The sequence below is a fragment of the Corvus kubaryi genome, unplaced genomic scaffold, assembly GCF_017639235.1.
Source record: "Corvus kubaryi isolate FWS band 111438036 unplaced genomic scaffold, C.kubaryi_AGA036_p1.0 37262, whole genome shotgun sequence".
Taxonomy (NCBI): domain Eukaryota; kingdom Metazoa; phylum Chordata; class Aves; order Passeriformes; family Corvidae; genus Corvus; species Corvus kubaryi.
In genome coordinates this window covers 1571406-1587396 of record NW_024581078.1, presented here as the reverse complement: position 1 = coordinate 1587396, position 15991 = coordinate 1571406, and the positions used below count along the sequence as shown (strand labels likewise).

General features: G+C 57.7%; 1 protein-coding gene across 20 annotated transcripts in view; it reads left to right on the top strand.

Annotated features, from left to right (window-relative positions):
- The window catches only part of LOC121662852, a 35478-nt gene that overhangs the window by 11065 nt on the left and 8422 nt on the right, over positions 1-15991 (top strand). For 12 of the 20 annotated variants that reach the window (XR_006015455.1, XR_006015436.1, XR_006015437.1 and 9 more), the window contains one exon: positions 11258-11569. The gene's annotated coding sequence lies outside the window, so the exon portion shown is untranslated. Of the gene's footprint in view, positions 1-5539; positions 5565-11257; positions 11570-15991 lie in introns of those variants that run through there. The other 8 variants (XR_006015443.1, XR_006015451.1, XR_006015453.1 and 5 more) reach the window with 2 other exon arrangements.

Here is a 15991-nt window from a genome sequence, read left to right as displayed (position 1 = left end):
GAAGTGGTGACCCCAAAGGTGGATCCGTACCCAGTGATTCCTGGGAATCCCAGGAAGGTGTTTCCAGGTGGTGTTTTGGGGTGCAGCCTTGAGGGAGGGCCCTCAGTGCCCTCTCGGACATTGGGGAGAGGGAAGTGGGGATGATCCACAGAGAAATCCCTGTGCTGAGAACATTTTAGGATCAGGACCACCCGTTGGGGTGCAGGAACAGTGTGAGGGCAGCCGGGGCAGGGCGGTGGCACCGGGGCAGCTTCACTCCCCCCTCACTGTGGGGTCTTTGGAGCAACAATTCCCAGGCTGGAGCTGAGAAACGGGAAGGGGAGGAATGAAAAAGCTCAAGGCCCCAGTCCCTCTCTCCATCCTCCTCTCCCTGCTTTCCCTGCGGGATCGTGTCTCCTCTTCCACCTGGAGGCTGCAGCAGAGGAGGGATTTGGGGGCCAATCAACAGGTTCAGGTAGGAGAGGAGCAGATTCCCTGTCCTGGATCCCTGGGATCCCTGGGATCCCTGGCACTGATCCTGCCCCCTCAAGACACCCTGGGCTCACCCAATTTGGGGCCTTTCCCTGGACAGGGAGGACCTGGCATGGCATAAAGCAGGGACAGCCCCCTGGACACCCCAAAATGTGGTGTGGGATGAAGAGGAAGCGGTTCCCTGTCCGCCCTGGGCCGCAAGGAGATATTCCACATGGATTGAGGCTGGGAATGCTGGTGCTTTGGCCGTGGTGGTGCAGACACGGAGCTGCCGAGACATCCGGAGACACCCTGGATTGTGTCCTCCGTGGAGACCCTGACCCCAAGGGAAATGTGCCCTGTCCAGGGGCTGATGCCACCCTGAGGGGCTGGACGGGCAGGGAAAACCTCTCCTGGCTCCTCAGCTCTTCCCTGCGCTGCTCCAAAGGATGTTGGGATGCTGTCGGAGCAGCTTTTCCATGCTCCACCCGCTCCCATCCCTTCTCCCATCCCCAGACCCGACCCAGCCCTGGATCCCATGGCTCCCTGTGTGAGTTTGGGCAGGGTTTGGGCAGAGAATTCCCGAGTTTCTGAAGCTGGAAGGAGCCTCTGGATGGTGGGGACAGCTGGGGACAGCTAGGGGGGTGCCCAGAGGTGGCTGTGCCACACCAGGAGGGACGCCCAGCGCCCAGCACCCAGCACGGCTGGGAACCCATCCTGCCCTCACCTCTCCCACTCCCAATCCCAAAAAACCCCACCACGCCCCCCCCATATCCCATCTGGGACCGGCGGGGGGCAGGGGGGGATCGGCGCAGGCTCCGCCGCGCTCCAGAATCCTTCTCCTCCCTCCTGACTACTTGTAAACCATTTAGCAGGAATTTCTTAAAATAGGTTCCACTTTAAGGACTTATCTGCTGAATGCCATTAATTTTCTGGGGTTCGTTAAAAGCAAACTTGGTCTCATAGCAACGGAATCTATTCCAGGGAAGCAGCCAATTGCAGGGTGTGCAACCCAAGGCGAGAGAAAAGGAGCCTTTCAGGTTTATTCCAGGCCTTGGTGCCGTTTTTGCCAGCGAAGTTTTTTAATTTCCAGTGTTTTATTCCCCTGGCGGAATAATCCCGAATTTCTCCCCGCAAAAAGCAAAATATTGGTGGGGAGGGGGGGTGGGGGGTGGAAATCGCTGTGGGTTTGTGGTGTTTGTGTGCAGGGATAGGAGGGATGGATCCTCTTTGGGACAGCCGGGTCCCTCCAGGGGTGGCACTGCCAACGTCGCCCTCAGCGTGGCTCAGCTCCGCTTCTCCGGCCACCCCGGCTGGATCCGGGACCGCCCGGCGGGATTTGGGGTTTGCTGGAAAAGCGAGGCCATTAATCCCCGTCTCATTTCCCCGGCCTGGCTAAAGGAATTGTCATTATTTCCCTTTTAATCCCATCTCTCTCCTCTTTTCCATTAGGCCCTAAGCTGCAATCTTGTTCCCGGGGGATGTTCCGCAGGGATAATCCCGGCAGCTCTTGGGGTGCCCTGCACGGCTACTTTTGGGGCAGGGGGGTGGTTCCCAGCCCTGGGCTGCCGATGGATTGGGAATGAGCCGGGAATCTCCAGTGCTGCGTTGTTGATGGGTCAGGAATGAGCTGGGAATCTCCATCCTGATTTCCAACCCTGGGCTGCCGATGGATTTGGGATGAGCCGGGAATCTCCAGTCCTGGTTTACATCCCTGGGCTGCCGATGGATTTGGGATGAGCTGGGAATCTCCAGGCCTGGGCTGGTGATGGATTTGGGACAATCTGGGAATCTCCATCCCTGATTCCCAGCACTGGGAGAGGACCTGGGATGAGCATCCCAAAATGGGCACAGCAGAGCGAGGAGGGGGCAATGGGATGCTCTCAAAATCCCGTGTGGATTGGAATAGCTCGTGATGGCTCGGTTTTCGGGATGCTGGGATGGTGTTGGATCCAGCCTCGGGATTGGTGTTGAGATAAAAGGAGCTGTGGGCTGCCGGGATTTGGGGTGGTGAGAGGAGCCAGGGGCAGCTCCACCCCGGTCTCGTGGTGGGGATCAGCCAAAACCCCCAAAAATAACCGTGCCTCCCACCCCAGCAGGACAACATCCAGGTTTTAATTGGGAATGAGTGGTGGGAATTGAGTTTGGAGCTGCCCAGCCCACTGGCGTCATTCCCAAAGGTCTTGGCACCTGATTTCGACCTTAAATCCCAAATCTCCCCATCCCCGGGCGAGGAGCTGCCTGTGCCATCCTCCAGCCCTGACATTTCCCACCCCAAACCGATGATTTTCCAACCTGATGGCGCCGAGGGAGGAAAATAAAAGTCATTTCTGATCGAAAGTCCCACTTAAAGACCCACGAAGGGTGGAAACCCCAGACAAAACCATTTCCCCGGGGTGGAGGGAATGGAAAATGCAGGGATGGGTTTAAGTTTAGGCCGCTTAGAAATCAGAATTCCTTCCCATCGGGTCCGTGTCAGAGAAGCTCCCGGTTATTTACCCCGGGCCGGCTCTTTAGCTGCTAATTTTTATGGATGGAGATCCCAGCCTGGATAAATCAGGGGCTGGAAGGGGAGAAGGAGGAGGAGGAGGAAGAGGAGGAGGAGGAGGGAGAGGTGGGAAACTCTCTGGCAGTGCTGGAGGGATGGGACCTGGGTGAAATGAGACCCCAAGTGCAAGGACAGATGCCCAGGACATCGGGATCTGCTTCCAGAATGCCAGGATCTATTCCCAAGGATGTTAGGATCTGTTCCTAGGATATTTATTCCCAACCCACCAGCCCCACACGCTGGAGCCGTGCGTTCTCTCCCTATTTTATTTATTTATTTATTTTTAAATGGAGAAATTATTATTTACAGTTTAATATCTTCATGTTTCTATGGAAACTCCAGGGCTGTGCCAGGCGGGGAAGTCCAAACCGGCCGGGAAAATGGGAATATCGGGAAGCAGGTGGGTCCTTGGACAGGGAGCAGGGCCTGGATGTTGAGGAAGCCGCTGGGAACACTCAGGGTGATGGGAATATCGGAGCAGGAGCTCGGCCTGGGGTGGGGACATGATCCGGGCTTCGGTGACACTCCCGACGTGGCTTTGGGGTGGCTCTCCCGCAAATCCAAATCCAAGCCGAAGGATGCATGGATGGAGCATCCCTTCGCCTTCCCCACACCAGGAATCCTCCCAGGAAAACCCCTCAGGGAGCCGGAGGAGCCTTGGGCACACCAGGCCTGGCATCGCCCGCCCGCAGCCCCGAATGTAGGTCACGCACGTCCCGTCCCTTGTCGGGGCTCGGAGCCGGGGCTCATCCGCGCCTCTCCCATCCTTGGGAAACGGGGGGCGAGCGCAGGGCACCGGGGGGGCCGGGGGCACCCCCCTGCCTGGCACCAGCGCCGGTGCTCATGCGGAAAGAGCGCAGTGGCGGCGGAGACCTTCTCGCCCTAATCGCCGGTGACAGGGACTCGCTCGTGGCCATGTCCCCGCGGAAGGTGTGCGGCGGCCCCGCTTTTGTCAGAAAGGATCTGATCAGAGCAGCGGGGAAAGGTCAGCGGGGAAAAGCACCCGAGGATGTCCGTGTGTCCGTCCCGCCGTCCTCACCGCTCGTCCCCGCCAAGGGGAGAGGCGTAAAAGATAAAAACAAAACCCCGAGCGCTTCAGAAAAATAAAAAAAGAAGAAAATACCGGAGGGTTCTGCTGGCGGAGCCTTCGGGGATGGCGTTTGCGAGGCTTCCTCGCCGCCACCAGGAATGTATTTATTTATTTTTAATGAAAAGCACGAGCTCTGGGGCCGGGCCTTGGCAAACAAGGGAAGATGTTGGGAATGGGAATGGGAATAACGGGGCTGCGCCGCCACCCCTCAGCTCTGTCGGCCCCGCGAGGCTGAGCCCGGAGTTTCTCTGCCCTAATTCCCTGGGAAGCCAGGCGAGGGCTGATCCTGGCGCTGCTGGTTGTTGTTTTCCAGAAATCTTGGGTTTCTACACGGCTTGGAGAAGGTTTTGGGGCAACCTATGGGGTCGAGGGTAGGGGGGATCGAGGTGTGATGCCCCTGAACCGCCCCGTCCCTCGGGAATTCCTTCGCGTCGTGTGCCAGGCGGGGATTTGATGTGGAATATCTGCTCCTGGAGCATCAAATGCTGCTTGTGGAACATGAGGAGGGCTGCGGTGTGGAGTGGGGTGGAGGGACGGGGGTTTTTGGGGTCCCCGTGGCTGCGGTGTGGAGTGGGGTGGAGTGAGGGAGCTTTTTGGGGTCTCTAAGGCTGTGGTGTGGAATGATGGGTGTTTTTGGGGTCCCCATGGCTGCAGTGTGGAATTACAGGGGTTTTTGGGTCCGCGTGGCTGCGGTGTGGAGTGACGGGTGTTTTTGGGGTCCCCATAGCTGCAGTGTGGAATGACGGGTGTTTTTGGGGTCCCCACAGCTGGGGTGTGCCCTGCAGTGAAGGATGGGGGTTTTTGGGGTCCCCAAGGTTGTGTCCTGGACGGGGGTTAGGGCCACCAGCCCTGCATCCCCTCTCCTCTGAGTTTTCAAACCAACACCGGGCACTGCTCCTTTTCAAACCCCATTTTTAACCTCAAAACGAAACATTTTGGACACGGGGGGAGCCCAAACCCGCAGCACCAACACCGCCAAACTCCCCATTGCGCCCAGAACGCACTTTAGGGCTAAAAACCCCACAGCACCTGCACTTCCCAAAGCCCGGAGGGGCCACACGCGTGCACCCCCGGCCTTGCACACGCGTGTGCAGCCGGGCCGGAGCCGCTGCTCGGGGTGCGAGTGGCATTTCAATGCGAGCCCGGCGCGAACAATGAGGTGTGTTTTTAAGGGACTGTGAAAAGGGTGGGGTTTTTTTGTTGTTGGTTTTTTTTTTTTTTTTTTTCCTCTCTGCGCTCAAGGCCTGAAAAGGCAGCCGGGGTTGGGGGGGAGAAGGGAGGGGAGGAGAGGAGGGAGGGGAGCCGGGCAGCCCCTCCATTAGCTCAGTGCAGCAGCGAGAACAGCTGTGAAAAGAGCCCAGGCCTTTTTCCCACGCCCAGAGGAGCGGAGCGAGGGAAGGAGCCCTCCCAGCGAGGTCAGATCCCATCGCTAATACAGACACAGGCTGTGCCCTCATTCACGTCACCCCGGCGCAGGTTTGTTTAAGGCACACACACACACTGACACTAATTTCTCCTCGCCCTCGCTCCCCCAGCCGGCCCCATTATGGTCCCCGCTGCATTAAACCCTCCCCGTGCGCCCCGGCGACGGCTGGCGGCACCCAGGGGAGTGGGTTTGGGGTGGGGTTTTCTTTTTTTTGGTTGGTTTTTTTTTTTGGTTGGTTTTTTTTTTTTTTTTCTTTTTTTTTTTTTTTTTTTGATTTGCCGTCCCTCCCCCTCGGCCCTCCCAACACCTGACCGACAAGGTCAAGACGAGTTGCCCGAGCCCCGGCGGCGGCGATGATCGCGGTTGTGGCCGGCAGCTGCTGCGCCGGGGCCGGCTCGCAGGAATGCGCCGGGCCCCGCAGATGGGACCTGGCGGGGGTCTGACACCCGGGACTCAGCTGGTGGAGGAGGGTGGGGGATGCTGGGCTGGGGGGAGAGGATGGAAATTCCCCCCCCTGCCCCCGTGCCGGCTGTGGGCATCCTTGGAGCGTGGCTGATCGATGCGGTGGGAGGGTGGGGTTGGGGGGTTTTGCTGGTGGCGAGGGGAGGGTGGGTTCGGCCCTGCCTGGTTTGTGGTTTTCTGACCCTAAATGGGGAGTTTTGGGGTGGGTTTGGGGGCTGCCGGCAGCGTCTCAGTGGTGCCAATGTGATGGGAACGCAGGGCACGTGTGATAGCCAGAGCCTGCCCTTGGTGTCACCATCCCCTGCAGCCCAGCTCTGGGGAGGGGTTCAGACCCCAAATGAGGAGTTTTGGGGTGGTTTTGGTGCTGCTGGTGAGGTCTCACCGGTCCCAATGCCACCAACACAGGGCACATGTGATGGCATTGCTGCCACCCTCCCAGTGCCCTGCACCCCAGTACTGGGAAAGGTTCAGATCCCAAAGGAGGCGTTTTGGGGTGGTTTTGGTGCTCCAAGTGGGGTCTCACCGGTCCCAATGCCACCAACACAGGGCACATGTGATGGCCCGACCCTGCCCTTGCTGCCACCGTCCCCATCCCCTCCACCCAGCCCTGGGGGGGCTCTGGGGGTGGTTGCTGCTGGTGTGGGGGTTCAGGGACACCCTGCAGCCCCCACAGAGGGTGAGAGAGCTGCTCCCGTTCCAGGGCTCACCCCATGCCCCCTCGCTGGCATCTGCCGCTGGGCAAGCGGCAAATAAATCAGCTCTTGTTTATTCTCGTGCCTGGGCTTGGTGTGTGAGTTCATTTTAAAACGTTCTGCCCTAAATTACAGCCTAATAAATCAATACCCACTTAGCCGGGCGAGCCAGCGGCCGCGGTTTGCCCAAGGAATTAAAGTTCCTTCCGTGGCTGCCGGGGTTTGGGAAGGGTGAGGGAGCGAATCCCAGCAGGATCCCAGCCTGGGATAGGTGTGGGCATGGCTGGGAGGAGCCGGGATGTGGACGTGGCTGGTTGGGACGTGGCTAGGACACACCTGGGCACGGCCAGGACAGGTGTGGCATGTCTGAGGGACATGTGTTGTGCGGGGGATGGCCCCGAAATGCGTGGGGATGGTCAGGGTTTGTGGGTTCACGGCCTGGAAATCCATGAGGACGGTCAGGGTTTGTGGGTTCACGGCAGGGACATCCGTGTCACGGCTCTGCATGGCACCGGTGACATGTGCCAGGGCAGGTGTCTGACACCAACCACCCCATGCAGGGATTTGGGGCAGCCTCGGAGCCAATCCTAATCCCCTCTCCAGCTCCTCTGGCACTGGATTCCCCAAAAAACGGGTTCCTCACCTCCATCTCCCACCTGCCTCTGCCTGGATGTCCCCTCCCCTCTCCGTCCACTCCGTCCTGGCCCAGCTTTCCGGGAGTTTCACCCCTTCCCTCACACCTTAATCCCCTTGGATTTGTCCGGGGCCACCTTCCAGGGCCCCCCACCTCTTTCTGGGGCTGAGGAACCTCTGCCAACCGGATGCTCCTTGGCTTGGAGGGACCCAAGTCCCTCTCTCAGCCTCCCCATCCTCCTCCTCCTCCTCCACGACGATTCAGCGCCCACAACCTCTCAGTGCCACCGCTGCCAGTCCCCACCAAAACCACAGCTCGGGGACCCTCATCCCGCTCCTCCCCGAGCTGTGTCGGGGCCGGGTTCCTCTTTCCCTCCTTCTCTTGCTCTCTCCCTGCCCCCCTCGTCTCCCTTGCCAAGCCCTGACACTTGATGGCAGCCCATTCAAAATGCATGGGCTCCCCTTTCCGAGCGCCCCGGTCCTTTTGAACTAAAAGGATTTTCTCAGAGGCTAAGTTCAAATGTACGGCCGTTATTTATTTATCACCCCGCTATGTATTATTCATTTATTTAAAAATGTATGGCAGCTGGGAGCCCCGTGTTTAATCACCCCACGGATAGCGAGGGCCAGGTGGAGCCGGCCCCTCGCTCCGCCGCTAACCTGGCGCGGTGGCCTCACGCCTCAGTGAGCACGGACCCAACCAAAACTGCCCCCAGACCCTGCTGGGGCCACAGGGGATGCTGAGGAGCTGCCGTGTCCCCAGTGCTGGCTGTGGGGTTGTTGTCATCCTTCCCCCGCGCTGCTTTTTTGGCTTTGGGGACAAGGACGTGCCAGATCCCAACGCGAGGACAACGCGGCCGAGGCGCTGCTGCCGTGCGGGGAGGATGGAAGGGGCTGGCATTGGGCTGTCAGGAAGGAAAAAAAGGCAGGAAAAGGAGAAAACAAGGCCGGGCTTTGCTTTCCCCGCCACGGAGGGGAGGAGGGGACACATCCAGCCCTGCTGGCATCTCGCTGTCCCCGCAGGGCTGAGCGCGGGGGAGAAGTCCCCTGGAAGGGTTAGGGATGCTGAACGTCCCCCCAGGAGCCCCGAGGAGCCCCCGCCACCCTGTTCCTCGGCGGGACAGTCGCTAATTGAGACAGCTCCGGCCGCTGCCTCCCTCCTCTCCCCCTGGGGCTGAGCTGCCTCTTCCCAGGGGGAGCACATTGTCTGCTCCGGCGGGTTGATGTAATCCCTAAGCCCGAACAATACTTCCCCACCCCGCTCCGGCTGAAAGGGTATTAGTTGCCCAATGAGATAATTACTCCGCAGGCCACCCTAATCATCCCCTCCGCTTCGCCCGGGAGCCGCCCGGGATGTGGGGTCGGGGGTGGAACCCGCTGCAGGGGCTCATCCTACAGGGCCCTAAAAAGCGGCAGGGAAGCGTTGTGGAAAAGAGGGATGTGCTCCTGAGGGGTCACCTGCAGGCTCACCTCAGAATGTCCCTCGTTGTGCGGGGTGTGGGTGGGAATCCCCGCATGCTGATGGAGCAGGGCTGGGATGAATCTCCTCGCCGTGCAATGGGATTTGGGTTTTTCCCGAAGTTCCAACCCGGCCTTGACCCCTCGGGAAAGGTCTGGGCTGGCAGATGTCCCTCGAGTGCCCGGCAGTGAGCACGGCCCTGTCAGAACCTCTTTGCCAGGTTAAAATCTGGGGAAGCAGAATTCCGTGTTTTCCTTAAATATCCCAGAATCTCAGAATCCCCGAATCCCAGGTGCAAGTTGGCCTTGAGTCCAAAACCCCAAATTTCATCAATTTAAACCCGTGTCCCAAACTCCAGGATAAACGTGCAATTCCCAGAATAGGTTTTTAGGGAATAATCCCAATTTCTGGCTCCATTTTGCTCAGGATTTGCTGCCACAGGGACCCTGTGCTCGCTCCCATGGAATTTGTGGGATCACGTGTGTACCCACCCATCCCTGGATGCTCGGCTGGGCTGGAATTTGGTGGTTTTCCCAGCTGGATGATTCCAGGGCTGGTTTTCCCAATTCCTGGAGCAGCAGCCGTGGCCATCAAGCTGCAGAGAGCTCCTGATGTGGGATTGGGAATGCTGCAGGAAAAGGGACCTGCTGAAATTAAAGCCTGGTTCTTACTAATCCCGGTCTTTGCGGCTCTGGCTCTGCCAAAGTCGGGGATTATCCCGACCGCCTCCCCGCACGCCGGGACAGCACGAGCCAGGCAGCCGGGAATTAATCTCTTGTAGGTTCTGCTGATCCCATTCCCTCAGGAATGGGGGCTGGGGGGGATTGGAGGGGCTGGGGGACAGAGACAGGAGGGGGACAGAGACAGGAGGGGGACAGGGCCAGGATGAGGACAGAGACAGGAGGGGGACAGGGACGGGAGGGGCTGGGGGACAGGGACAGGAGGGGGACAGAGACAGGAGAGGGACAGGGCCAGGAGGGGCTGAGGGACAGAGCCAGGATGGGGACAGGGCCGGGATGGGGACAGAGCAAGGAGGGGAACAGGGCCAGGAGGGGCTGAGGGACAGGGCCAGGATGGGGACAGGGCCAGGAGGGGCTGAGGGACAGGGCCAGGATGGGGACAGGGCCAGGATGGGGACAGGGCCAGGATGGGGACAGGGCCAGGATGGGGACAGTCAGGAAGGACACAGCACCAGGAGGGGACCAGAAGGGACAGAGCCAGGAGGGGGACAGGACCCTCTGCCACCGCAGATTTGCGGCGTTCGGTGACATTCTCAGCGGGATATTCCCCAGGACACTCCCCAGGAGCAAGGACGAGCTTTGAGGCCTGGCACCAGCAGTGGCTGCTCCGCTCCAACCTCCCAGCGAGGCTGCCAAAACCCCATTCCCAACCCTGGGATCGCCGCCGGCCGCGCGGGGCCGAGCAAGGCCAATGCCAGCCCAGGCCCTGCCCGCTGCCCTGACCGCTCCTCCCCGGCCCTTGCTGGGCTCTGTCCTGCCAGACAAACCCCGGCTCTTTGCCGGCCACAAAGTCCTTGGCCGGCCAAGCACACAAAGCGGCTCCATTATCCGAGGGGGGCCGCAGAGGAGGGGCCGGGGGCGGCCGCACTACGCGCACGAGTGGCCGCCCCTATTGTGTCTGGGCAGCGAGGGCCGGACCCCCGGCGCGGCCCCTCAATGGCCCCATTGTGGCTGAGCCCCCCCAGCGTCCCCTCGGGGTGTTTGTCCCCCCCACCACCCCGAATCCGGGCAGTTTGGGGGTCTCTGTTCCCGTTGGGAATGTTTTGGGGTGAACGGGGGTGCTGTGGTCAGTGAGGGTTGGAGCTGTCGCCTCCCCCCGCTGTGGTTTTGGGGGATAAAAAGGCTGATTTGGGGTGGCTCTGTGCTGGCAGTGGGTGCTGGGGACAGGGGACACGGCTGAGGTTTGTCCCCATTGTTCAGCATGGAGGGATTTCCCTCCCCACCGGCTCCTGGATCCTCTCCCTGCCAGGGTCATCCCGGCTGCAAAATGTGGGATGTGGGATCCGTGGGGTGATGGAGCTGCTGGAGCCTCTCCAGATTCCACTGAAGGGGTCAAACAGAAACTGGCCCCAAACTGGGGCCTGGGATTGGCGTGGTTTGGGGTGATCGGTGAGGGTTTGGGGTGATCGGTGTGGTTTGGAGTTGATCTGTGAGGGTTTGGGAGTGACCGATGAGAGTTTGGAGTTGATCCCTGAAGGTTTGGAGGTGATCAATGAATGTTTGGGGTGATCTGTGAGGGTTTGGGATGATCTGTGAGGGTTTGGAGCTGATCAGTGAGGGTTTGGAGGCGATAAATGAAGATTTGGAGTGATCAATGTGGTATTGGAGATGATCTATGAAGGTTTGGAGGTGACCGGTGAGAGTTCGGAGTGATCAGTGAAGGTTTGGGGTTGATCAATGGGGTTTGGAGCTGATCCACGAGGGTTTGGAGTGCTCTCCTGGAGCTGACAGAACCCCTCATTCCATTTTTTTTGCAGAGCAGAACCCCCACCTCACCTTGACCACCCCGATCCAGCCCCATCCCTCACCAGGAACAGGGATGGGACGGAAGATCCGGAGCCTTGGGAAGACCCCGCATCCCGCAGCGCCCTCACCCTGGAAATCCACGGATGCAGCAGCCCCGGGAGCTGCCATGGACTGGAATTTCCTGCCCCTGGGAGCTGGGAAAAGGATTTTCCTGGGTTTGTAGGGGCCAGGCTGGTCCGATCCATCCCTGTGGGATAATCGGGATGTCGGCTTCGCTTTCCCAAGGATCCTCGACGCCCCTTCACTCCCCTCTCCTGGAAGGGGTAAGTTTGGGATTTTCCTTGCTTTTCTCTCCTTCCCTGCAGGCCCAGAACTGGCTTTTCCATGTGGAATTTCCCCCTGCGCTCTCTCCAGCAGGGATTTGGGGGGATCAGGGAGCAGCTCACCCCATCCTGGTTCTTTTCCCCTTGTTTTGAGGGGAAATCTCCATTTGATCCCCATTTTATTTATATTCCTCTTTGGAAATGTTCATATTCCAGCCCCTCCCAGAGCTGGTGGAAAACTGGCCTATTTGGGATGCCAAATAATCGATTTTTCCCCCCCTTTCCCTTTTAACTGACACCCCAAAATCTTCCCCCCATGACCCAAACCCATCCTTTAATCCTTTAAAAGGGAATTTCCTCTCGTTTCCCCCCCACCTGCACGTGCATCCCCCACCCCTCCGTGCTGCTCCATCCAAACCCGCTTTTCCTGGGATTTCCCTACTTCCAGCTGCTCCTGGGAGCTGTTTTGGGGTTCCAGCTTCATCCCAGCCTTCTCTCGGAACAGGGAAGGGGGTGGGGACAAGCAGAACCCTGCAGCAGCAGCAGCAGCCGCAGCTCATCCCATCCTTGGGAATCAGTCAAGGGAGAAAATCCACATCCCCTGCGGTCCTCCCTCCTCCAAGTTTTTTTTTCCATGTGACAGCCAAGCTGTCCAAAACATTAGGAAAAATAACTTCCACCTTTCCCGGGGTGAGCCTGGCAGCCGGCGCTGCTCTCCCGGGCGCATTTTCCAGCAGGGATTTGCTTCATCCCAAATGCGCAGCGAGGGGGTGAGGGATACGATCCCAATTGTTTTCCCCCCACCCCAAATGCAGGAGGGGGTTGGGTGTCTGCTGGTGGAGGTTGGATTTTCCCGGTGGAGATGCGGGGTCACCCGTGGGAGATGGGGCTGGAATGTTCCTGGGGGACACCAATCCCCTCATCCACCCTCGGGACCGGGATCAGCTCTGTCCCATCAGGGTGAGGCCGGATTTGGGAGCCCCAGTTCAGGTTGAGAGGCCTCAAAACCCCCGAATTCTGAACATTTCCCACATTTTTCTCTTCATTCTTTTCTTTCAAACCCCTTCTTCCTCCAGGCCCCACCAGGGCTGTGATGGAGCCAGATTTGGGAGCCCCAGCTGAGCCTGAGAGGCCTCAAAACCCCCAAATCCCCACATTTCCCACATTTTCACCTCATTCCCTGCTCTTAAAACCTCCTCTCCTTCCTCCAAGGCCACCATGGGGCTGGATTTGGGAGACTCAATCGATGCTGAGAGCCCTCGAAACCCCCAAATCCTTTCCCACATTTTCCCCCTTCATTCCCTGCTCTCAATCCTCCTCCTCTTCCTCCAAGGCCTTGATGGGGCTGGATTTGGGATCCCCAGCCGAGCCTGAGAGGCCTCGAAAGCCCCAAATCCTGAACCTTTCCCACTTTTTCCCCTTCATTCCCGTGATGGGGCCGGATTTGGGATCCCCAACCAGGCTGAGAGGCCTCGAAACCCCCAAATCCTGAACCTTTCCCACATTTTCCCCTTCATTCCCTGCTCTCAATCCCCCTCTCCTTCCTCCAGACCCCACCACGGCCACGCTGGAGCCAGATTTGGGACCCCCAATCCAGGCTGAGAGGCCTCAAAAGCCCCAAATCCTGAACCTTTCCCACTTTTTTCCCTTCATTCTTGTGATGGGGCCGGATTTGGGATCCCCAAGTGAGCCTGAGAGGCCTCGAAACCCCCAAATCCTGAACCTTTCCCACTTTTTCCCCCTCACTCCCTGCTTTGAAAACCTCCAAGGCCTCCATGGGGCCGGGTGGTGCCCGCTGGGTGCCCCCAGCAGCTGCTCAGTGCCACCGTGGGCAGAGCCACCCTCATCCTCATCCTCCTCATCCTCATCCTCCTCATCCTCATCCTCATCCTCCTCATCCTCATCCTCCTTTTCCTCCTTTTCCTCCTCCTCCTCATCCTCCTTTTCCTCCTTTTCCTCCTCCTCCTCCTCCTGGCTCTAAGATGGCCGGCGGCCCCAAAATGGTGCTGAGCATGAGACGCCATCTGCAAGGCTGGTCCCACGCCCGGGCCGTGGCCTTTTTATGCAAAGGGGAATTAATTAGATTTGAATATGGTAATTAAGCCATCAACCCCTCCCCCCCCCCGCCCCCACGCCCCCCCCTCCCCAGCCGGGTGCTCATCACGAGGTTCCCTTTTTTCTCCCGGGCTTTCTCCTCACCCCCTCTCTCCCCCTTCCCCCCTTTTCCCCCTCTTTGCCCTCGGCTCTTTGCCCCCAAAAGAGCTGCTCCTGAATCCTAATTAAATTCCCGGGGCTGGCAGTGCCATCCCAGCCCTTTTCCCGGCCCTTTTCCCGGCCCTTTTCCCACTGTTTCCATCCTTGGCCAACGCTTGTGGCCGTGCCCCTCCATCCCCCCCTCACAAAAGCATCCGCAGGGATCACAGCCGCCACCCCAAAAGGAGAATCGGGGATCTCCATCCAAATCGAAAGCAGGAAACGGATCCAAAATTAATTCCCTCCCCCCCCAAAAAAGTCGTGTTTTGAGCCTCTCTGATCCTCAAATTCCCAATATTCCCTTTTTTTCCCCCCCGGCCTGGTGCTGCCCTTGGATGGGCAGGGATGGGGGAAACTCCTTTTGGGATTTCTGCTGAGGTGCTGTGGGATGGGAAGGGAAAGAATTGAGGATTGAAGGAGATTCTACGTCCAAAAAAGGATTTTATTATTATTTTTTAAACTGGGAATTAAAGCTTTTCCCATTCCCACATTTCTTCAGTGTCCATCCGCTCACCCAAACCTGGGATTTATCCACCTGAGCCTGGGGATGTGCAGAGCCTCGAAAACCCCTGGAAAAAAAAGGGATCTGCACAGGGCAAAATAAATCTCATTGGGATATTTTATAGACATCTATATTTATCAGGAAAACATTTCCCTTTTTTCCCCACTCGCCTCATAAAACAAACGAAGGAAATTTGGGAATACCCTGCAGGAGCTCGGCAGAAAAGCCCCTGGGTGTTTTCTGGGAGAGTTGTTGGGATTGCTTTGTTTAAAATTGAGGATATTTGCAAGGGGATAAATTCCAGGGAAACTCTAAAATCCACCTGCAACAAGAAATAGGCTGAAATCATAATTACAAATCTATTTGTATATTCATATATTTATATATTTGTATATTTGTATATTTATATAAAATGTATCAATATATCAATTTATGGGCTGTTTATTATATAGATTTATGGTGGTGAGGCGTGGATATTTCTTTTTATATGGAATATATTTATTTATCCGGCGCTGGGAAGAGGCTCCCGGGGTTTAATCCCAGCTGGAATCCCGGATTCCTGACTCTGACCTACATAGGACACGATGACGGCCACGGAGCTTCCCTTTGGCACCAGTTTGGGTGGAAATCAAGGAGAATTGGGATTTTTTTAATCCTGGCTCCTCTGTGGGCAGTGTGTGGGAGCAGGGATTTTGATCCTCAAATCCGGGTGATTTTCGGGATGAATTCCCGGGTTTTGCCTCATCCTGACATTCAGGACGCCGGTGGCATCTCCCGGGCTGGAATTCCCAGCTCAGCCTGAAGCAGGATCGGGAAATGCCACCCAAATTCCCAGTGCCAGGGAGTGGAAATCCAGCGGGGGGAAGGAAAAGGAGCAGGAGAAGGAAAAGGGGGAGAAAGAGGAGGAGGATCCGCAGAGAGCGAGAGGAAATAAACCGGAGAGGGAGAGAAAAACAGAGGAGAAATCCTAAAAAAACGTGGAGAAAAGGGGCAAAAGTCGATTATTTGGCATCCCGAAGAATTCCCTGAGCATCCCTGAGCATCCCTGTATCCCTGTTTTCCACCCACGCCCTGCAGGTGGGCAGCACCCACGGCGGGCAGGTGGCCGCGGAGGGAAGGGCAGGGCTGTAAATCTCCGGCAAAGCTTTTCCAGGCAGGATTTCTCTCTCCTCTTCCCACTTTTTCTTTTTCTTTTCTTTTTTTTTTTCCCCCCTTTCCCCGCCTTCCCGCGGCCGCCACGTGGATTCCCCGCGGCAAAGGAAAACAAGGCGAGGATGCTTTTTTTTCCCTTTTGTCTCGCCTCGGCCGCGGCTCGAATCCAGCCCGGCCTCCTCCCTTCCATTCACAATTTCCTTCCGTAGCTGGGGAGGGGGGCAAAAGAAAAAGGGGAAAAAAATGGGAAAAAATTTTTATATTTTGTATTTTAATTTTTGTTTTGTTTCATTGAAAAATAAAGTGAGGGAGGGAGGGAGGGAGGGAGGGAGGAAGGAAGGAAGGAAGGAAGGAAGGAAGGAAGGAAGGAAGGAAGGAAGGAAGGAAGGAAGGAAGGAAGGAAAGAAGGAAGGAAAGAAGGAAGGAAAGAAGGAAGGAAGGAAAGAAGGAAAGGGCAGGAAGGAAGGAAGGAGAGGGGAGGAGAGGGGAGGAGAGGAGAGGAGAGGAGAGGAGAG